Raw genomic sequence first — 15,220 nt, 5'->3', positions numbered from 1 at the left:
AAACAAGTTTCCCGCCGCGCGGAGAAGACCGAAGCAGACCGTTGCATCTCTGAAGGTGTCGACGTTTTAGCAAAGTACAGACAGGCAGGCAGGAAGCTTCCCTTGTTCAAAACAGTTAATTGGTTGAAAGATAACTCGCTGTCTCTTCTTCCTGCAGACAAGGATGGAGGTTTTGTTGTTTTAACCAGAGATGTGTACATGTCAAAAGCAATAGACAGCGTCCTTGCTGTGTTTGACAAGCGCAATGATGTAAAAATGTCGAAAATTAAGAGCCAAGCAAAAAAGCTAACCAACAAGTTGAAATTAAACAAGTTGTCGAGTATGATTGAGAACTGCCACAAGAGCAACCTTGAGATTTTTTTCTCTGCAAAGACCCATAAACCCAACTGGCCGTTTCGTGCAATAGTTTCAGAAGCAGGGACATGGCAGAAGCACGTCGCAAGTTACTTGCAACAGAAACTCAACGTTTTAACGATCGATGACCCTTTTAGAATAAGAAATTCTGACGAAGTAATCACCTTCCTAAAAAAATGGGATCACGATAAAAAGCTGCAGGTATTTTCAGTCGACGTAAAAGACTTATATTACACAATTCCCCAGGAGGAAATCTTGTCAGCTGTAAATAAGCACATCGAAAAGCATGGTGTTATAGCCTTCCAAAACGAGTGCGGAATTTCCGCCGATGCCTTCCTAGAATTGTTATCGTTTTATCTTTGTTCGACTTTTGTAGAATGGAATGGGGATATGTACATTCAGAAGGACGGGATATGTATTGGTTCGTGCCTAGCCCCGGTTCTTAGCGATGTGTTTTTGGCCTTGCGTGACAAAACACTGCAAGATCGTTTGGAAGGATTCTGTGTGTGCCGCATTTTTAGATTTGTTGACGATTACTTTGTGTTAGTACAGAATGACAACCTCAGTTTTGAGCAGCAGTTCTTAAATATTCATTCAGTATTCACAGAGTGTCTTAAACCACTGGTTTTAACACATGAAACCCCACTTAATGATTCTATCAGGTTCTTAGATCTCGCCCTTCATTTCACTCCGTCCCATGTGTGTTGGTCGTACGAGCCTCGGGCAAAAAAACCCATCCTGCCATACGCATCAGCCCATTCGAAACTTGTAAAAAGGGCCTATATTCATTCTGTTTTTAATAATGTTTTAAAGAAGAGTTGCCAGCATAGTATGGAACTAAGCTTTGCGAAACAAGTTGATCGCCTTACGATGGCTGGTTATCCGTCCGATGTACTAGTGTCAGTGGCAGAAAAGCAGCTAAAAAACCTGAGACCTCGCCACACTAGCGAACCGGTTAGGCAAAGGGAAAGAAGAAAGGTTGTTGTTTTGCCTTATCTCCATCAGGTGTCGCACAACCTCCGAAAAATTGGAAGTAGGGCAGGCGTTGACGTAGTATTTTCAGCGCCGGAGAAGGTTTCCAGCTTGTGCAAAAAAGTTAACTGCACGACCAGCGAAACGCGCAGGTGTAAAGTTAAGCACGGGGATCATTTTGTCCCTTGTAAAGGAGGTGTGGTGTATTCACTGCCCATGTCCTGTGGGAAAAAATATATCGGGCAGACTGGCCGCTGTCTCAACAAAAGGATAAAAGAGCACAGTGACAATGTCGCACGTGTGGCTACTTCAGGCCACGTAGCCAAACATTGCAGGGACTGCAGCGCAGAAGATGACAGCGAGTAAATGTGAACCGATGTACAGGCAATGCAGTGTCATAGGGAAGCACCGAGACACACTAACAAGAGAAATAATAGAAGCTGCTATGATTATAAGACTGCAGGACGAGTGCATAAGCGCACCATCCGTGGCATTGTCCCAGAAAGAGATGAAATATCTAGAATGTGAAATCTAACACGTGCCGGATAACCGCCGTTCTTGTACCCTTGCGCATGCCTACAGCTATTCTTGTATGTTTTTTTCCTGTTTTGATCACCAGGTGGTATAAAAAACCCTACTGGTCTCGAATAAAACTTAGTTGACAGTCAGCGCTGTTGTGTCCCCTCTTGTTCTGTGCCATCTTTGCGCTGTAATAATGAATGCCTGTCTCACATTTCTGGGTATTTTTCCACTCCTGGGGTTTTTGCTGACGACACGAAAATTTCGATGGACGGTAGAGGCATACAGCTTCACTGTAAAACCTAAATTACCGTCTGCACAACCATCCGATCACAGCAGCAACTTACGTTCAGCGATGTTGCAGACGGCAAGACGTCACGGAGTCCTGATGGTTCAGCACGGCACTGAGCTCGCATTGAGCAGCTAGTGAGTGAAACCCAATTTTCCCTCTCCGTTCCCTTTTACCCTTAAGATAAACGTAAAACGCCGTGTTGCACGTGCAAGCTATAGCTAGCTTTTATTTACCATCGGCGATCGACGGCTGTAGCGGCCGCCTTCTCTCACTGCAATGCCATGCATAGTTGCGTACAATATCTAAATCTTTTTTTAAAAATACACCTTCGGCCTTTGCGGCTCAGAAAAGAGTATCCGAACTTTTTTTTCAATTCAATAAATACACTACTTAAACAAGACAGCTTTTCGTGACCCTTTCACAGTGCAATTCGATGCGGAACTAAACTTGTGGCTGAACTTTTCTTTTCTCGCGCTGGTCGCATTCCATTTTGCATCAAAGAGCTGTAGTGGCCATAGCGCTGCGCCGCTGGACGTTTCGCTGGAGCAACCGCAAAGCAGTCACATCCTGCCACCGCTCAGTCTCTGGCGAACCGACATAAGTGGTGAGCAACCCTGTCTAGAGCGCGCCGACGGTGCTCTGCGGACTCTGCGGAGCAAGTCAGCGCCATCTAACGTTAGCCTGTGGGTTTGAGTTTTGCGTCCCATGCGCATTCGCGGCAAAAACAGAGGGATGCCTGCTCATCGCTTCCTTTCCCAGCCCCTACCTTGCGAGTTCATTTCTTTCTTTCGGATTCGTGTCTTTTTTTTTCGTTCTCCTTTTTTTGCCACATTCAGGTTTGATCGAATGCTTTTCAATATACATGTAAATAGTGAGTTCGAAACAAAAGAAAAATATTTTCACAACCACACTATCAGCCGAGGTGGAAGTCAGTTAATATGAAAATCATCATAATTACGCAGTGAATTAACCAACATTCACTAATTACCTTTTAACTATTACTGTGTAGTGGTTAGCGCAAATCTGGGTTTGAAGCCACAGACAAGACGACGACATGTCAGTTTTCGAATCAAAGAATACATTGAAGCGCTGCAGCGCGGTGAAATGCGGCACTTTTTTGCGCACAAAGCCAAAACTACGCGCATAAGGCACGCAAGAAACTCGGTACAAACACAGCGTCTACTGATGACCAGTTGCAGTGCCAAAGGTGCCCAAATGGGACTGCGTGCGCTATTGTACCGCGCCTTGGACCTTCTTTTGCTCGCCACTTGGTGCAAGGAAAGTGATAGTCACCGCCGACTACGTTGTCGTTATTTCTGAGAGCGACGAAGCAAACGAAAGTGCATGTCCTGGTTGCTGTCCTCGGGTCGAGGGGCTATGCCGCGGTACAATTTGTGGTACCGGGCTTAGAGAACAACTTTTTCTTCGTTTCATAGAGTGACATGCATCATCTTTTTTATGGCTACAAAATCGCCATCTGCACTGCATCCAGTAGAATTTGTTTATTTAAAAATTAATCAGTAAATAATAATTATTTGACCAGCTGCTTCGTACGATTTATTGCATTACTGACATCCGACGCGGCAAATAGTATGCTCCAGAAAATATTTCCTTTTGATTTCGGTCACCCTATTTTTAGCATTTTTGAAACTGCTCATTGAATTGGACGCCTGGTGTATAATGTTTTTCCACCCCTTTTGCTCCAACTTGCACAGCAGTCCGCTGTTCCAGCAGGCTCTGCGTGGCTGTTCGAAACGTATCTATCAGTGGGACACCTTCCAATTACACCGTATGGAATACCTATCCTTCCTGTTGAAATCGAGGGGGCGTGTTCTATAGTATGTTTATGCTTCTGCATAACGTGTGGACGGCTCGAATTGCTGTCCGGCAAGAGGATGTCGATGTTCGGTCAACGCGAGACTCCGAAAGCATTGCTTTTATTAAAGTTTGTAAAAGTATCAGAGAGGATGGCCTGCTTGGTAATGCGATAATCGGCTGCGGCAGCGATTGAACTATGTAGCCGATGATGTGCATCATTTCCTTGTTTTGCGGGTTACTTCTTACTGCTGATATCGCCACCGATCGTCTAGCCTGTCATCAATCCACCTCGTGGACTCGGCTCCTGCAGTAAGTCGCAGCCTGTGTCAACTGACTACCACAAGTGACCGCCAAGCGCGTCTGGACCACGGCGTAAGAACATATTCAGGTACTGGCCAGGCGGCGCGGCCAGATCCTGTTCGCTGCTCTTTGCTCTTCTCTCGAACGCGGACAGATGGCGCCACATGACGTGGCTAGTCGAGGCGAGTCGGCGTCGAGGCACCCTAGGGCTAGTTAGTGTTCTTGTATATGCTCCCGCTTCCTGTATATGCTCCCGCAGAGAGCAGAGTTACGCGAAGGTCTGCCATCATGTCCTTTCTGTGCGGGAAAGCCACCACTCGTGCTTACAGGGGCTTCGTTCATGGGCTGGCTGTGTAGTGAGCTTGGGCTTGTTTTTTTTTTATTTGCGTACAAATTGCTCTAGCACGCAATTTTTTAAACGTAACGACAAAAACTAATCTGTGATTTGCCGTGGGTGTTCACACAGCATGAAAAAAATCTCCAAAGATTATCAGCAAATTGTAGTCATGACAATTTGACGAAAAATACTAGAAACGGCCTGCGAATTTGTTTTTTTTTTCTTGAACAAGTAATTTCAGGTGCACAAGCAGTCCCGTTCCGGATGGGACAGCGTCTGTCCCGTCCTGTCTTCCTCTGTGTACACCTTAAGAAAAAAAGAGTATTGCGATGAATTACTTTTTTCACAACTAGCACCACCGCATGTTCTGTGCGAGTTATGCACGGAAAAATATAATTAAAACGCACCTCCCAAGAACCAAATTAAAATGATTGTGCAGCTTGTTAAAGGCAAGCAGACTAAAGCAACACCAATGCGTTCAACAGGCGAGACTTACCTAACGAAAAAGTTTCAAAATCAATTGCTTGCATAGAACATTTACAAATGTACCCCGTTGCTAAATGCAGAGAAATGACGAATCTTTAAAGTAGCTTGAAAGTATTCTTTGTCGTTGATATTATTAGCTTACCTAAATTTTATTAAGCATTATGTTTTCATCTGTGTTAAGTTATATTTCGTCGCGCTTAACGCGGCCCATTCTCAAATGCCACTTTAATCGCCTTCGCACTTCAGCCGCCGAACTTCCAAATGACAGTTCGTAAAACGCTTTCCCGTTTCTAGTGCGGTTGCTGCAGTTTGGCGCACTGCATACAGCCAAAGCTGACAACTGCGTGGCTGACTGCCACAGCAGAACCACAAACCTGACGCCACAGGTGTGCACGGGAAATGTGTGAGATGTAGCCGACAGCGTGGGCTCACGTGAGGCGTCGAGCTGACGAGGGGTCGCTCGGCACTGCGCCTGTGAAGTCAGCTTCCCCGCGGAAGTTGAACACCTGACGTCACGAAAACCATGTGACCGCCTCTCGGCGAATGGCGTTCGGAGCGGAGAGGGAAAACAGACGCGAAACTCTGCTCCCTGCGGGAGCATATACAGGAACACTAGGGCGTCTCCGTGCAGCGGCGGCCCTAATGCAAATGTTTGGGCGCTTTCACACGGCCGGCGTTATTTCGACCAGGTGGAAATAACGGAAAGCCAAGCCAAATCGTTATTCTGACCTGGTCGTAATAACGAAGGCGTTATTTTCTCCCATGGGTTATGGATTGGCTTGGCGTCATTCGTGATTTGTGGATCGCGGTCGTGCGGCCGTTTTGCATCTTTTGCTTGTTTGGTCGGCCTCTGGATGCTCTGGGCGTGTGGTGTGGCACATTCGTTGTGAAAGGACGCTTGTGTGGTTTGTGTGCTCGCACTTGTGTAGAGCCTGTGCCTTCGAAGGCGCTCCAGAAAAATGAAAGTCTTTTCGAAGCTTTGTCAGGAAAATCTTGTCGTAATTGACCGTATGAAAATACGCTTTCATTTCGCGTAATTTATGGGTTGATCGAGTGGGCATATGTGCGCTCATCCGTTCCGAGCTTTTGTTCTGATTTGCGCAGAGTATAGGCAGGTTAGTCATGTGACTTCATTACAACGTGTGGCAGTGGTAAGAAATACGATCAGGCACAGTACGTGGTTCTGCAGTCCCCGAGGCATTCGTCGGTCGAAGCGAGCAGCGGTCCCATACGTACAGGGTCGTCCACCCTGAACACGCAAGTGCGTGGCTGCACTCTCTGGAGGGCCACTGCGTCCGACACGGCCACTCATCGCAGTCGAGTGGCGCAGGAGAAGTTGGACCTGGGCGTGGCGCTTCGCGTCATCTGCCACTTCGCTTCGATTCGCGGCCGTGTCGGACGCAGTGACCCTCCACAGAGCGCAGCCATGCGCTCGCGTTACGACAAGAGAAGAAGGCTGCTGGTGACACGTCGACAGGACCAGATGGTATTCCCATTATATTAATAAAGAAGCTTAAACCAAAATCCACGCAAACAATAATAGAGGTACCGTATTTACACGACTGTAAGTCGACTCGAATGTAAGTCGACCCCCCCAAATCGCATGTCCGAAAAAAAAAGTTGACGCGAATGTAAGTCGACCCCCAAATCGCATGTCCGAAAAAAAAGACCGGTGGAGCGCTTCAAAAACGAAAATTTATTGCATAGATGGGCTATTCATCCTCACTTGAGTCATATTCAGTGGTACTGCTGTCGTCGTCGTCGCCGCTGCGATCCCACAGCACATCGTCCTCCATGGAAAGCCCGCACTTCTTAAATGACCGCACCACGACATCGCGTGGAACGGCCGCCCAAGCGGAAATCACCCACCCGCACACAGGCCGCCAGTGAGGCTTTCTTCACGCGCCCCGTAGGCGTAAGTTCCCGCCATTCTGCCGCCAGCCACTCGTTGTACTCACGCCGGAGCAAGTCCTTAAATGGCTTGTTAATACCAACGTCTAGCGGCTGCAGCTGCCCCGTCAGACCGCCGGGAATCGCCAGCATATCTGTATCTTCTTTTCGGAGCTCTGCCTTCACTTTCGCGGTAAGGTGACCGCGAAATGAGCCCAGCACGAGGAGGTTCGGATTGCGATTTTCGAGGGATGCCCCTGGCCTCAAAAGCCACGCCCGACGGTACCAATCAATAACTAAGTCGTCCGTCATAAAGCCTTTTTCGTTCACTCGCACATTCACACCATTCGGGAACATTTCCTTTGGCATAGTTTTTCTTTTGAAGACAATGTACGGTCGGAGCTTTGTGCCATCTGCCAAGCATGATAGCATAACAGTGAACCGAAGTTTCTCGTTTCCTGTCGTGAGAAGCTTAACCTCGCGAGCTCCCCTCACACTCACTGTTGTGTTGCTCGTCATGTCGAAGTAGACGGGAGTCTGGTCCGCATTGCCGATTTGGCCGAGCAGGTATCGCCGCGAGTCGCGGAGCTTGAGGTAGTGCCTATGGAAGGCGAGAACTTTTTCCTCGTAAGCAGCAGGCAGCTTCTGGCATACACTAGTACGCCGACGAAGAGAGAAGCCAGCCCTCTTCATAAATTTCGAAGCCCAAGCCCTGATGCCTTTGAAGTCTGTTCGGAGTATTCCAGCTTCCGCAGCAAAGACCCGGGCTTGTTGCGTGATCCTTTCGCATGTCACTGGAAGGGACCGATCACGTATTTCGGTGACATACGCTGCAAGCTTGACCTCCAGCTCCAGAAAGCGTCCCGACTTCGGCCCGCAAAAACCTCTTCGCTTGGAGGCGCAATCGAAAATTTTGTCTCGCTGCTTCCGCCACTCCCGCACCAACCGTTCAGAAACGTCGAACTTGCCGCCCGCCGCGCACTTGTTGGTTTCTTCGGCGTAAATGATGGCCTCCCTCTTGAACGCTGCAGTGAATGAGCGCCGAATGCTTTTCGAACCTGGAGAGCTCATGGCGAAGCACGCGGCCGGCAGTCGAGTCAAAAGCACCAACTCCGAGCACCACCAAACAAAGAGTGATCGGTGTCGGGGCGTCGGCTCTTCCAGCAAACATCGGCATTCCTCAGAAGCGCCGCTGTTACGTATTGCGCAACCAACTGAAATAGCGGCTCTTCCATCAGCTAGTGACACTCCCGGGCGCTGGCGCAGACTCCGCGATTGGAACAGCGGGACAGCGGCCCTTCCCGCGAGTGAAATGAAATGAAATTGGTTTTGGGGGAAAGGAAGTTGCGCAGTATTTGTCTCAAATATCGACGGAAACCCAGTTGCAAGGGAAGAGATAAAGGAGGGAGTGAAAGAAGAAAGGAAGAACGAGGTGCCGTAGTGAAGGGCTCCCGAATAATTTCGACCACCTGGGGATCTTTAACCTTCTGTACTGACATCACACAGCACACGGGCGCCTTTGCGTTTCGCTTCCATCGAAACGCTAACGCCGCGGTCGGGTTCTAACCCGGGTATCCTGTTCAGTAGCACTGAACCATCGCGGTGGGTAATGGTGTGCTCAGTAAAAATAACAAATAAAAAATCCTGGCCAAAAAGCCCGCGGAATACCTGAATGCTACGCTTGGAGCCGTAGAGCAAACAAAAACTTCTAACATCGCTGTAGCGTACCTGATAGATTGTTTTTCTTGCTTTTATTGGCAGTTCATGGTTTCGTTTCGATTGTAAGTCGACCCCCCACTTCAGAATTTTAAATTTCAAAAAAGGGTCGATTTAAAATCGTGTAAATACGGTAGTGAACAAAATTGTAGTGGATGGCAAAGCACCCAATGAATGGCGATCAAGTAAAAAGAACATCATTATAAGGGAAAGGGGTCAAAGCTGACATAAGCAAATACCGTCATTCAGAAACGCACTACGATGAGAAATCGGTTAGCCTGAGCAGCTTTCTGTGGAAGGGATTTAGCAATGAAGAGGGAGCATGCCTGGAGCGTGCGACGATGCGGTACGTGTGCGCTTCGCTGCTATCGCGGTGGCCGCATTAATCCCATAGAATCATCGCTATATTGGAATCTAGAAATTGTGTAACTTAAGGTGCAGGCGACAAGAATAAAGCGGGTTGCAAAAACAAAATTGTCGGAGCGAACCCACGCAAGCGCAATTCGTACAGCGCTGCTTGTGCCGTCTGCCGCGGCATAGTTTCGTTTTTGTGCTGTCGTTCGCACTATGTCGCAGCGTCGATGTAAATGTGCCAACAGACACACAAAAAATCACATGGTCTGTAAGTGTGTTGGCGTTGGCCTGGGTGCTTCCAGAATTCGCCGAACGCAGCGGCGAACAAGTGCCTATATAGAGTACGTGTATAGTCTCGCTTTTTCTGGCCGGCGTCGCTATTACGCGCGCATTGAACGAATTCCGGGACGGTGTAAACTACCATCGTGAGATGACTTTCGCGACGTACGACAAGAGAATTATGCAACAATTGTATTATGTAACAGATATAGGCGATGTTACGTCTCGCCTACAACGCGCGGTATAGCCGGCGCGGATGCAACGGACGCCGCGGCTTCGTTCATCGCGGCCGCAACGCCTCCCGCCAAGCGCGTCCAGGCAGGTTTCAGTGCCACGTGTCGTCGTGCGTGCGTGTGTGTGTGTGTGTGTGCATGTTTTGCCCACGCTTGTCAAAGCGCGGCAGCCGGGGAGAGGAGCTCCCCAACTGGGAGGCGAGGAGGTCTGACCGGCGCCGGCCTGGCGGACGCGCCCGTCACGTCTGGACATGTCGAAGCGACGCCGTATCGGATGACTCTTCCCAAGCCGTTCCCTCTTGCCCTCGACTCCGATGGTATAAAACGCCGCTGCCCCGGACGCCGAGAGAGACTTCGATTTCGCCCTTCGAGTAACGTGGTCACCCTGACCGGCTGCTCTTTTGAGATGCCAGAATAAACAAGTTGTTCTGTTGCCAGTCGACTCGTCCTTTGCCGGGACCTTCGGATGTTTCCAGCTTTGCCCCAGGCCGCCAGGCCAACGCTACCCTTGGGGCTTGCAACCCAAATGCAACAACTGGTGGCAGCGGTGGGATCCCGACAACGGAGGCCAGCAGCGAAGATATGCGGTCAACTGTATGCTGAGCAGCACAACGGCCATCCGGGAGCAGTGCAACGAGCCCTGTGTGATGACTGGTTGCCTGCAGCGGAACGACTGCGCTGAATTCTTGGCTGCGAGGTTTGGTGAGTGCGGGACTTTCTTCTTCTGAGTTTTGCCAGGCTTTTGTTAGTGTCAGAAACAGAGCTGGTAATTGTGTTGTCGTTGCTGCCGGGTTAGTTTGCGGCAAGACAATAGTAGGCAGTAGAGAAAGCAGCATTCGGAGCAGCCATGGATTTGAAGTCGTTGCGCAAACCGAAATTGCTGGAGCTTGCAAGAGAGTTGGGTCTGGATGTCTCAGACAAACTCAGAAAACCAGAACTGCTAAGGGCTATTCTTGAGTTGGAGGCTGAGGATGACGAGCTGTCGGAATGCCTTGAGACGATTGAGGAGAGGGAACAAAAAGAAAAAGAGAAAAACGAGCGCGAACGTAAAGAACAAAAAGAGAAAGAGGAGCGCGAACGTAAAGAGCAAAAAGATAAAGAGAAAGAAGAGCGCGACCGTCAACACGCTTTGGAAATGAAGCGTCTCGAGGTAGAGATGGAACGCGCTCGTAATGGAAGTCAGGCACACGGTGCAGGAGAACGGGTATCGTTCAAAATGACTGACCTGATGCGGCCGTTTAAGCTTGGAGAGGACATTGGTTTGTTCCTGGTTAACTTTGAGCGAACGTGCGAGAAGCAGGGGTTCTCTCGGGAAACGTGGCCACAGCGCTTGCTCACTTTGTTACCCGGCGAGGCGGCCGACGTAGTCGCTCGCTTGAAGAGAGAGGAGGCAGAGGATTTCGACCAAGTGAAATCGAGTCTGCTAAAAAAGTACAGGCTGTCAGCGGAGGCGTTCCGTCGGAAGTTTCGGGAAAATGAAAAAGGCAGAAGTGAGTCATATACAGAGTTTGCCTACAGGCTTATGTCAAACATGCAGGAGTGGCTCAAAGAAGAGAAAGCGTTTGGTGACCACGAGAAAATTCTGCAGTGTTTCGGGCTGGAACAGTTTTACAGTCGGTTACCTGAGAACGTGCGGTACTGGGTCTTGGATAGGCCAGACGTTAGTACAGTGGCTAAAGCCGCCGAGCTAGCCGAGGAGTTTGTGACGCGTCGGGCTCGCGGAGCTAAGGACGGTCAAAAGGGGGAATTTGGCTCCAAGTCTGAGAGGCCGAAGTTCACACCCATGAGAGCAAGGGGGGAAACACGTAGTGCGGATGCGAGTGAAAGCAGTCCGACCGAACGTAAGGAGACGGCGGCAGCCGAAGCCGAACGCAGAAAGCGGTTCGAGAGGAGGCAAGCGCGCGTGTGTTATACGTGCCAGAAGCCGGGTCACTTTTCGGCGCAGTGTCCAGAAACAAAAAGAGAAGTCGTGTGTTTGTCATTATGTAGCACTGACGAGAACATGAAGCTTCTCGAGCCTTACATGCGAGACTTCCTCGTGAACGGGAAAGAGTGCCGAGTGCTTCGTGATTCCGCAGCTACAATGGATGTAGTTCACCCCTCTTACGTAGAACCCGATATGTTCACGGGCGAGTGCGCATGGATCAAGCAAGCCGTGGAAGCTCATAGCGTGTGTCTGCCCGTAGCAAAAGTGCTTATTGAAGGACCTTTCGGAGCACTTGAGACTGAGGCCGTAGTGTCATCTAGGCTGCCCCCCCAGTACCCGTACCTATTTTCGAACAGGTCCGATCACCTCCTGCGCGAGAAGGGTCTTTTGTTTGGTGAGGCTAGCGTTCAGGCCTTAACCAGACCGAGAGTTCGGGAGCTCGCTGCAAAGGCGGTAGTTGCGGGGCCGACGTTGTCGAGCAATGAGAAAGGGTCGGAGGCGCAGCAAGCTGATATTCAGAGCACGTCAGAACTGGATAAAATTGAGCCTGTAGCGTTTAAGGCACCAGGTACTGGAGAGGAAATGCCCGACAAGGGAAAGTTAGAAGAGCTTCCGGTCGAGCTTCCGGGACTAGGCTCAGTGACGAACAGGGAAGACACTGATCAGGTCATTAGTGACTTACTCAGTAAAGCACCGCTGTCGCCTGAGCAGAAAACCGAACTACACCAACTCTTACAAGAGTTTCAAGGTCAGTTCTCTGAGAGGCCTGGTAGGACTTCTGTCCTTACTCATGATATAGAACTTACCTCCCCAGAGCCAGTACGATCCAAGGCGTACCGGGTGTCACCCCGCCAGCGCGATATTATGGAGGCTGAGGTAAAGAAAATGCTACAGCTCGGTGTTATTGAGGCGGGTGAGAGTGATTATACCTCCCCTTTGATTTTAGTTGAGGTACCGGGCAAGGAACCTCGTCCTTGCGTCGACTACCGCAGGCTTAATTCCATTACTAAGGATCAAATTTATCCGATCCCTAACATCGAGGAGCGCCTTGAGAAAGTTAGTAGCGCTCAGTTTATTTCCACCCTAGATCTTGTCAGGGGTTATTGGCAGGTTCCACTTACAGAAGAGGCTAGTAGGTATGCGGCGTTCATTTCACCAATGGGAACATTCCGTCCTAAAGTTTTGAGTTTTGGTTTGAAGAATGCGCCATACTGCTTTTCAAGCCTCATGGACAAAGTGTTGCGAGGACAGGAAGAATTCGCTTTACCGTATTTAGACGACGTAGCGATATTCTCCGCATCCTGGTATGAGCATATGGCACACTTGCGGGCAGTGCTAACCCGCCTGCGCGAAGCTGGCTTGACAGTCAAGGCTCCCAAGTGCCAATTAGCACAGGCCGAGGTTGTCTACCTCGGTCACGTGATTGGACAGGGTCGTCGCCGCCCCTCTGAAATAAAGGTGGCCGCTGTGCGAGACTTCCCGCAACCGCGCACGAAGACCGATATTCGGTCGTTCTTAGGTGTCGCCGGCTACTATCAGAGGTACATCCCCAGGTACTCCGATATCGCGGCTCCCCTGACGGATGCTTTAAGAAAAACAGAGCCCCAAACAGTCGTTTGGAGCGAGACAAAGGAAAGAGCTTTTAGCGCCTTAAAGAGCGCCCTATCAAGCCAGCCTGTGCTACGATCGCCAGACTACACAAAAGGGTTCGTTCTTCAGTGCGATGCTAGTGAGCGAGGCATGGGCGTTGTACTGTGCCAAAGGGACAATGGAGAAGTGGAACACCCCGTCCTGTATGCTAGTCGTAAGCTGACCTGTCGTGAGCAGGCGTACAGCGCCACCGAGAAAGAGTGTGCGTGTCTCGTGTGGGCCGTTCAGAAATTGTCATGCTATCTAGCCGGCTCGAGGTTTATCATTGAGACGGATCACTGCCCTCTCCAATGGCTGCAGACCATATCTCCCAAAAATGGCCGCCTCCTGCGCTGGAGCCTCGCTTTGCAACAATATTCCTTTGAGGTGCGTTACAAAAAGGGGAGTCTCAACGGTAACGCCGATGGCTTAAGTCGAAGCCCCTAACGTAGGAATCCGCCTCAAAGTTGTTGGTTACTGATGTTTTCTTCCTGAGGCAGGATTTTTAACATATTGCTTTTGTTTAGTGTTTCAAAGTGATTATGTGCTTTCTAGTGCAATTTTCCAATTTGTGGACGCGTTCTGAGTGCTGCTTGACTACTGTAAGGAACTAGGCAGTAGTATAAAAGGGGAAAGAGCCTGGCAGAGCTTAGTGAGGGTTGTCTCGTGCTTGCTGACTGAGCGGTTGCGTTTCGGCGTAGTTCTAACGCTTGCTGGGAACGAGCACAAAAATGGCAACTCTCCCGAAGTGACTTTGCAGTGTCCTATGTGATCCTGAACCCGAGAACGAGGCCTTCTCTGTGCGCTGCGCTCAAGCAACGTCGAGGGACGATCGGTTTCGATTACGAGCATCATCGAGCGACATCCCTCTGGACAGCGGATGCAGTCCCCTGACCATCGGGATCTCCTTCTCCCGGCGGGGCGGTCTGTTACGTCTCGCCTACAACGCGCGGTATAGCCGGCGCGGATGCAACGGACGCCGCGGCTTCGTTCATCGCGGCCGCAACGCCTCCCGCCAAGCGCGTCCAGGCAGGTTTCAGTGCCACGTGTCGTCGTGCGTGCGTGTGTGTGTGTGTGTGTGCATGTTTTGCCCACGCTTGTCAAAGCGCGGCAGCCGGGGAGAGGAGCTCCCCAACTGGGAGGCGAGGAGGTCTGACCGGCGCCGGCCTGGCGGACGCGCCCGTCACGTCTGGACATGTCGAAGCGACGCCGTATCGGATGACTCTTCCCAAGCCGTTCCCTCTTGCCCTCGACTCCGATGGTATAAAACGCCGCTGCCCCGGACGCCGAGAGAGACTTCGATTTCGCCCTTCGAGTAACGTGGTCACCCTGACCGGCTGCTCTTTTGAGATGCCAGAATAAACAAGTTGTTCTGTTGCCAGTCGACTCGTCCTTTGCCGGGACCTTCGGATGTTTCCAGCTTTGCCCCAGGCCGCCAGGCCAACGCTACCCTTGGGGCTTGCAACCCAAATGCAACAGCGATCGAGTTTCAGTTGTAGGGGCTTCTAGATCTGTGGTAGCTGGACTATCTGGCTCATATGAAAATAAAAAACATTCCGGGAAAAACGCAGCAACCCCGAACGTAACAGCGGGTTTTACTGGATGTTTGTTTTGCAAAGAGAAAAATTAATCCTGCCTCTTTTCATTGCGAGAGCTAGAAGCGCCAGATGCGGAATTCCATCTCATATCGATATCACCGTTTCGCTGTGCCACATGCAAGCACTATGATCAGTGCGTTTAGGGGTACAACCTTTTATGCGCGATCCTTCCTCAAACACACGCTCACACCGTGAATTCTCGTTGTTTCGTGCTCGCTTCTATAGCTCAAACTTTCGGTCAATCTATTGGAACTGAATTAAGAGCGACAAGAGTGAGCGCGTGTGTGCGGCGGTGGTTTTGTAGCCGTGCTCCCTTTGAGCAGTCTTATATATAAATTTGTCGCTATAATAAACTTTTGAGATTTGCGACAAGTCTTTTGAAGATGAGGACAATATATCCAACGGTCATTACGTTTAGGGACTAATTGTGCGCGCGCCATGGGTGGGAAATATATATATGGCCACGTACCAATGGTCAGGCATTGGTTTGGTTTATGGTTCATGGGGGTTTAACGT

The sequence above is a fragment of the Amblyomma americanum genome, chromosome 1, assembly GCF_052857255.1.
Source record: "Amblyomma americanum isolate KBUSLIRL-KWMA chromosome 1, ASM5285725v1, whole genome shotgun sequence".
Taxonomy (NCBI): domain Eukaryota; kingdom Metazoa; phylum Arthropoda; class Arachnida; order Ixodida; family Ixodidae; genus Amblyomma; species Amblyomma americanum.
This window is presented reverse-complemented; position numbering follows the sequence as displayed.